Here is an 8,841-nt window from a genome sequence, read left to right as displayed (position 1 = left end):
CGTGGGTGCTGGGAACTGAACCCAGGTCCTCTGCAAGAGCAGCTGGTGCTCTTAACCACTGAGTCATGTCTCCAGCCCCCTAACAGCATTTTAAATGACCATTGTGCTAATGTTAGACATTTTATTCACTGAACAGTTGTTTCTCGTATTTTGCAAATGAAGTGCCACATGAATTTATCACCAGGGTTCTGTGTTATATATAAGAAAAGAGCATCAGTGGCTGGTTCAGAAGAGAAGCTGACCCATAATTCCCTTCAGGAATGAGGTTTATTGGGAGAAAGGTCTGGGGATCATGACGGGGCCTGGAGGTGGGAGAATATTAAAAAGGAACAGTGTAATTTTGTCAGAAACACCATATCAGGACAGTAAAAGGAAGGAAAGGCTTCCTTTGAGAAGCCAGAGACGGGCTTCATCAGGAGAGACAGAGCTGCCTGGAGAGTTGGGGAGCAGAGAACTTCAGAGAAATTGCCCAAATAAAGGAAAGGGGAAGTTTTACATCACATGATTTGACTTGTGGTAGTGTTTATGAAGAAGAGCACGGAGGAACCAGGCACTGGGTAGGACTGAAAATTAGAGGCTGTAAAGCCACAGGCGTGAAACAACTTCTTAACTCTCTGTCCCAGAGGGAGAGCTGCAGGAGGCGTGGACTGATTTCTGTAGACCCTGAGTTCTGGCTACTAGAGTAACAGTGTCCTAAAAGGGCAGACCCCTGAGCTAATGCTCTGGCCAGCATGCCAGGAGCTGGGTTCAAATGCTCACTTGCAATGAGACAGCAACATAACCTACAGAGAAAGGGCAAGGGAATTTATAGCTTTGGACAAAACTGGAAAGAGAACTTCTGAATCCATTTCTGCCTGTTTACAGATGTATAACTTCATAGAAAGATGATCTGGAAGCCTGGATAAGGCTGGCCATCTGGCACAGCAGGTAAAAGGACTCAGGGCACAAGCCTAAGGACCTGAGTTCAATTCTCAGAATGCAGAACTGACTCCCAAGAGCTGTCCTCTAACTTCTGCTAGAGCATTGTGGCATGTGTGCACGAGCGTCCGCACACACCATACACACAACAACCACAATAAATAAGCAAATAAATGACTTTTAAAAAACCAAGATCTACATGGATAGAGATAGTCTTTGTTCTGGAACATAAATACTTCTGTGGCCTCAGGGCTCCTGCGTGGCCAGTCTTCATTCCCAATGTGCAACATCCTCCTGTCACAAAACCTCTGTTTATTGCATGTTTAATAAATGGGATTTTAAGTCCCCAAAGTAGCATAACTGTTCTAATATGTACACTAGGAAACATTGGGAAGTAGTAGTACGATTTCCCTGATCTTTGATGCAATAGAATTATTTTTTCAGTCTCACAATTATAAATGAAGATTCGAGGTTTGGTCTCTTTAGCTCGAATAGACCACAGAGTCACCAGATAAAAACTGACCATTTACATCTCTATCAGATTTATCATGGTCAGAATTAGGTGAAATAATAATTTGTTCCTTTTTCTAGGATTCTTTTAAAAACAGATTTTGGTTTATTTTTATTTGTGTGTGTGTGTGTGTGTGTGTGTGAGTGTGAGTGTGAATGTGCCATGTGTGAGTGCGGTGCCTTCAGAGGTCAGAAGGGAGTGTTAGATCCCTTGGAGCTGGAATTACTGGCAGTTGTGAGACACCCAGTGTGTGTGCTGGGAACTGCACTGGGCTCCTCTGCAAGAACAAGTCGTCTTAACTGCTGAGCCATTTCTCCAGCCCCTTTAGGATTCTTTGTGATTGCATGACACTGTGTCGGCAAGTGTAGAGCAGCATGTGGGACAGCACCTGATTAGACATTGCTACAAATGTGCTCCCATCCAAGCAGAAATAACATAGAGTTCATATCTAACATGAAATATAACTTCAATTAATTTTTTTTTTAGTCAAAGGGATTACTTAAGGGAAGAGCTGGCTCAGTCTTAACCACTGAGTCATGTCTCCAGCCCCCTAACAGCATTTTAAATGACCACTGTGCTAATGTTAGACATTTTATTCACTGAACAGTTGTTTCTTGTATTTTGCAAATGAAGTGCTACATGAATTTATCACCAGGGTTCTGTGTTATATATAAGAAAAGAGCATCAGTGGCTGGTTCAGAAGAGAAGCTGACCCATAATTCCCTTCAGGAATGAGGTTTATTGGGAGAAAGGTCTGGGGATCATGACGGGGCCTGGAGGTGGGAGAATATTAAAAAGGAACAGTGTAATTTTGTCAGAAACACCATATCAGGACAGTAAAAGGAAGGAAAGGCTTCCTTTGAGAAGCCAGAGACGGGCTTCATCAGGAGAGACAGAGCTGCCTGGAGAGTTGGGGAGCAGAGAACTTCAGAGAGTTCATATCTAACATGAAATATAACTTCAATTAAAAATTTTTTTTAGTCAAAGGGATTATTACTTAAGGGAAGAGCTGGCTCAATGGTTGAGAGCACTGACTACTCCCCCAGAGGACCCCCATTTGGTTCCTAGCACACACATGGCAGTTAATAATCATTTGTAACTCCAGTTTCAGGGGAGCTGATGCCTTCTTCTGGCCTCCACAGGCATTTCATGCATGCGGTGCACTTACATACATCAGGCAAACACTCATACATATAAAGTTAAAATAGGTAAAATTTTATTTTTAGAAAAGGAACTGCTTACAAACATTGCTTTCCTTTGATAGCTTGAGTTTGGAATACTGTGGGATTGTGTGTGTGTGTGTGTGTGTGTGTGTGTGTGTGTGTGTGTGTTACTTTCCTATACCTGGCTGTTGACAGCCTTCTCTGGGTTTGGAAACCTATTATTAGCTACTGACATTTTAAAAATAAGCTTTCCACTCCTTTGGGTTTCTCTGCTCTTTCTTGAGGGCTGGCAACTCTTACATTTTTTTTCTTTTGATGTGAGGTCACTGCTGATTTTCTTGGGGCTCATGCATGCGGAGCTCTGCGCATCGAAGGCACAGGCAGCGTGCTTCTTCCTGTCTGTTCAGAGATCCTCAGATTTACTCCTGTGTTCTCTCACCTCAGAAACCACCATCTCCACTCGATGGCAGCTGAAGCCCAGCTTTACATCACCTCCTCAGGGCTGGGTAGTAGGTGTGGTGCTCACTCCAGTACACAGGAAGAACACTAGAGGAGAGCAACTACTTTTCAGGTGCTTACCCTGCTGTCTTTTGCAGTATCGCCCATGGGCTGAACTACAAATTCTCTGTTGACAGTTTTCTCCAGTGTTCATGGCCTCCCTGGAGGAAGGGGAAAGGTTACGCCTAGCTAAACATGGCTAGCACTGAGCCTATCGTCCTTACCCCTTCAGGACTCTTCTGACTCTCACCCCTTCAGTAGAATCTTGTACATCTTGTCCCTTCTCTCCACATCACACAGGCTGAGGGTATGAAGCCCATTCTAAGTGGACAATAATCTTGGTGGAGAAAAAGGAGGCCTCTACTCTTTCTATTTAGAAACAATTATCCTTATTGTGCTGTGACTTGGGTAAGCCCAAGGTATGAAGGCAAAAATGCCAGATCACAACCAATATGAATGTTTTAATGAAGACTACACACTTTGAATAGAAGCAGAACAGGGGATTCCTGGAGAGCATTGTTCCCGATGAAGGCAAAAATGCCAGATCACAACCAATATGAATGTTTTAATGAAGACTACACACTTTGAATAGAAGCAGAACAGGGGATTCCTGGAGAGCATTGTTCCCGATGAAGGCAAAAATGCCAGATCACAACCAATATGAAGGTTTTAATGAAGACTACACACTTCGAATAGAAGCAGAACAGGGGATTCCTGGAGAGCATTGTTCCCGACAGGGGATGTGGTCTGAGACAACAGAGTAGACTGGAGATGGGAAGAAGCAGCTGGCCGGGAAGACTAGGAGCCTTTCCTTACCTGGGCTTCATGGAACAAGCAGGGCATGCTCAGGAAAAGCCCATGGCTCACTACTGTGGGGAAGGCTTCACTGTGTAGCTGTCATAAAGGGTCCTGTCCCTCATGGCCCAGCACTTAAAATATTTTTTATTAATTCTTTGAGAATTTCATACAATGTATTTTGATCATATTCACCCCAACTCCTCTCCTTAATTCCTCCCACATCCCTAAACATCCCCACCCTCCAACTTTGTGTTCTCTCTCTTTTTAAAATTTAATAACCCTGGGGCTGGAGAGATGGCTCAGCGGTTAAGAGCACTGGTTGTTCTTGCAGAAGACCCAGCCCACATGGCAGCTAACAACTGTCCATAACTCCAGTTCCAGGGGATCCGACAGCTGTTTCTGACCTCCGCAGGCATTGCATGACACGGGTGCACATACCTGCATGCAGGCAATACACGCATACACATAAAATAAAAATAATAAATAAAATATAAAAATATTTAATAACCCTTTGACTCCAATTTGTGCTGCCCATATCCTCCTGGATGTGGGGGGTCACTCACTGGAGTGTGATTGACCTACCAGGAACCACAACCTTAAAGAACCCTTACTCTCCCTCCCCCAGAAGCCATCAACTGTCTATAGCTCCTCACTGGTGGGGGCTCATGAACCCACCCTCCATGCTGGAATGTGACTGGCTTGATCTTGTACAGATCTCATGCAGGCAGCTGCAGCTGCTGTGAGTTCCTGAGTATAGCAATCCTGTCATGTCCAGAAGACACTGTGTCACTCTGGTCATTCTTTCCAGCCCCTCTTCCATGGTGATCTCCGAGCCTTTCGGAGGGGTGTGGTATTGGTGTCCCAGCACTCTACTGACACTCACTCCCTGGCCTTTGACCACTTGTGAGTTTCCATACTAACCACAGCCCATGGCACAAACTTCTCTACTGAGATCCGAGAGCTGCATAACCTACAAATTTTGAGAGTAGTTTGATACTATGTCCATTACTCAAAATAATAGTAGTAGGTTCTTCCCTGGGGCCCGTGAGCACCCAAACATGGGTTCTTGGCTAGATCTGCAGTGCCAGGCATGTGGTGGCCCCATGCTTTTGAGTGCATGTTCTTTCCTAAGCTCTCTAGCCCACTGCTCCCATTCTCACAAGTGTTTTCCCTTTCTTAACAAATTGCCTCTATTTCTATTTCTAACCCCGTGTCCCTGGTCTGATTCTTTGCTGGGGAGTCACAGGAACCTGGATATTTCAACTGGTGCCCCTGACACATTCAAGCAGGTTCCCAAGATGGATCTGTACCTATTACAGGTCTTTTTATAGCAGTTAAGAACAACTACCTGTCCTGGCCTCCTGGGACATTTATGTGAGGTCTGTATGAACAGAGCTCCAGAGGGCGGCTGGGTATCTTGTCAGGTAGATTTTAGAACAAATCTGTCTTCCCTCAGACTGGTCATTTGGGGTGAGTGGCCAGGGCCATTAGGAATCAGGCTCTAATTGTATAAGGTATCATAAGTTATTGGGTTGGGCTCTGAGCAGCTACAGTTGGGCTGTTGGAGAGTGTGTGTGTATGTGTGACTTTTGACTTTTGACCTTTTGTTTTTGCCATTTTCTCTGTACTCACAGTCCCCAGCACAGGCACCATGATTAGAGGGTTGTTTCATTTATTTTATGTTCTAGTTTTTTCTCTGTTCAATGGCTGAGGACACTGTTACCATCTCAGGGCGAAGTTCTCAGGCTTCCCAGACATGCACTGTGTGAGTAGCTGTCAGCTTGTATTCCAGAAAGTCGCTTCTGACACCAGGTAGCTGACGAGGGAGAATCACGGGTTCCAGGTCAGCCTGGGCTGCAGAATCTGACCGTCTCAGAAAACCAAACAGAAACAATGAAACGAAATCACCAAACCTGCTGGCTGTTCATGACGAGGTTTTTGCTCTGTGTGTTTGGGCTTTCAGCTTAAAATTGATGTCACTTTCTTTGCTAAGTAATTCTTAATATTAAATTCAGCTTTAAAAATACCTGACTCTTCATGTCCTTTATCCAAGAAATATGGAGAGATAAATATTTGATACAAAGAAAGGGAATGGAAAAATAATTACCTTAAGTATTTTCTAAGAGTACAACGAAAACAAGCATTACAGGTCCCACACACACGCTGAACTGTACGCACACACAGTTAACAGGGCTAGCAGAACATTATTCAGTCGGTGGACTTTATGCCCAGAAACATAATGAAAAATGGACACGTGGACCCGGGGCTATTGTGTATTCCTTCCTGAGACCCTCCTCCTGACTGTGCAGGTTACTGACTCAGAACAGCCAAGCCACAGGGGCATGAAGGAAGCAAACTGTGTGCTGCGTCATTAGTTACACAGCCCCGATGAGCACAGTCTCTCTTCTGTGCATCTCTACCTCTTCCCAGCTGTCAGGACTTGATTTGAGGATCTTCAGTCCATGAGGTAAGCCAAGTCATTTTTTATACACCAACACAAATCACCCGAGCTGTCTCCTCAGAGCCCCCAGGACCTCCTTGTTTCGTAGGCTGTAGATAAACGGGTTCAGTACAGGGGTGACATTGAATAGATGACTGCGACCACTTTGTCCCGGGCAGGAGAGTGCAAGGAGTGTGGCTGGGTGTAAGTGGAGAGACCAGTTGTATAGAAAAGGCTGGCGGCAGTCAGGTGGGAGGAGCAGGTGGACATGGCTTTTGTTTGTCCTTTCCCAGAGCCCATCTGGAACACACAACCAGCACCTGAGCATAGGAAGCCAGGAATGGTGGCAGGAGAACGACAAGGCCACTCATGGTGACAGTGTGCTCATACTGGGACGTGTCCTCACACACCAGGGGCAGGAGAGACGGAATCTCACAGAAAAAGTGGTTAATGTGTGCAGATCTGCAGAACGGAAGCTGAAACACATAGAGCGTGTGCACCAGGGCGATGATGGAGCTGCTGCTCCAGGCGCAGGTGACCATGCAGCCACAGGCCTTCCTGCTCATGAGCACAGGGTAGTGCAGGGGCCGGCAGACGGCTATGTAGCGGTCATAGGACATGAAGCCCAGCAGGAGGGCTTCAGACGCACCCAGGGTCAAGAACACAAAGGTTTGGATCTCACAGCCCAGAAAGGAAATGGTCCTGGAGCCGGACAGGAAGTTGGCCGCCATCTTGGGCACGGTGGTGGAGATGTACATCATGTCGATGATGGAGAGTTGGCTGAGGAGGAAGTACATGGGGGTGTGGAGTCTGCGGTCCAGGCGGATGAGGTGGACCAGCGTGACGTTCCCCATCACAGCCACTGCAAAGAGGATGGCAATGACGGCAAAGAGCAGAGTGTCCGCGGGGCCATAGTGGAAAAGGCCCACCAGGGTGAAATCTGCGCCCAGGCTGAGATTTCCTGTCTCCATGGCTTCAACGGAACCATCGAAGCAGATGCAATCCGGACAGCCCAAGTGCTGGTGGAGACTGCTCATTTAATTCAGGGATTCCCTTTTCCCTCTTGTAGTCAGTCTCATGTGTGATAGCTCCAAGGTTTTCCTTTTCAAGGTCTTCATAGGTGATATGAAAATCATGATCTTTCAGAATTTCAAAATTAAAATGCAAGCACCAATAAATCAATTCATTTATTTGGGTTTATTTTACATGCAGGCATAACACCCATACACATAAAATTAAAAAAATAATAAAATATTTAAAAAAATCACTTTCCTCTTAGTAGATTCTCTCTGGTGTGTAGGTAGGCCTCTCAGGCCTCTGGTCCATGTGCCCAATTCAGCATGGCAGGGCTGATCAGGTAGAGAGCAATATTTAAGGCTTTTTAAATTTGCTTCTCAATTTAAATTGTATTGGTTGTAATTAGGAGTGAAGGCTGACTTATTATTCCAGAAAACTGTCACTGCTGTCCTGAGTTAGCAGGGTGACTCATCCCTGCAGCAGAGTAGGGACACAGGTACCATGAGACAAAAAACACTTAAAATTAATTCGGTGAACTTAACTTAGCACTTTTATTCTTGGACTGAATACTATGCAAAGAAATGTTTAATCAGAACTATAGAAGCTTCCCTTGTGGACTGAATCAAAGCTTCACATCTATGTAATTCCAGAGCAAGTGATAGCCTGTTCACCACAGTTCCATGCCTTAGAATACTCAGTGAAATGATCCAATAGTCTTATGTCATGGTAGTTATTTGACATTGACCATGTGACTAGAGAAATGGTTCCTGGAAGCAAAGATAGTTATTACAATTGGAATGAAAAGTTTTACTGTTTTGAAAATTGAAAAGTAAATGTAAATTTGCAAAGATATTTAATAGTCTGGCTGTAAAAAATCTAGCAGAATTCTATTATCCATTTTCATTTTGCAATGACCTAAAATATTTGACATTTCTAATATACACTTAATAACAGTTAAATTATATTTTCAGATGATTATAATAAGGGTGACTTACATATTATGTGTATTACAAAATATAACAGGTCCCTCCAGCAGAGTAGATGGCAGCAGATGCTGTTTGTTAGTAATGACCCTCAACTTTAGGATTGTAAATGTTAGACTATGATATGATTAGTTTCATAATTATTTGGAAAGAGGGGTTGAACAGATGGCTCAGCAGTTAAGAGTGCTGGCTGCTCTCGCAGAGGACCTGGGTTCGGTTCCCAGCACCCACATGGCAATAAAGAACCATCTGTAACCCAAGTACAGGGGAGCCAATGGCCTCTTCTGACCTCTGAGGATATTGATCACATGAGTGCCCTTACACACATGCAGGCAAAAGACTCACACACATACAATAAATAATAAATTTTTAAAAATTAAGAAAGAAGAATCAAGCTAGAGTGAATGTGAAAATTGTCAGCAAGAGAATAAAGTAAAGGAAAAACACATTTTCACAGACAAATGAGTAAAATGCCAGTATCATTGTTTAAGCTAAAGAAAAAAAAAAAACAAA

The 8,841-nt window shown here is 44.3% G+C and overlaps 1 pseudogene; it reads right to left on the bottom strand.

Annotated features, from left to right (window-relative positions):
• Positions 1-6,389: 6,389 nt before the first annotated feature.
• On the bottom strand, positions 6,390-7,299 carry LOC103729041 (annotated as a pseudogene).
• Between the last annotated feature and the right edge of the window lie 1,542 nt (positions 7,300-8,841).

The sequence above is a fragment of the Nannospalax galili genome, unplaced genomic scaffold (genome assembly GCF_000622305.1).
Source record: "Nannospalax galili isolate Female #2095 unplaced genomic scaffold, S.galili_v1.0 scaffold1812, whole genome shotgun sequence".
In the NCBI taxonomy this organism is placed as follows: domain Eukaryota; kingdom Metazoa; phylum Chordata; class Mammalia; order Rodentia; family Spalacidae; genus Nannospalax; species Nannospalax galili.
Note: the sequence above shows the minus strand (reverse complement) of the source record. Positions and strands in the feature narration are given on the sequence as shown.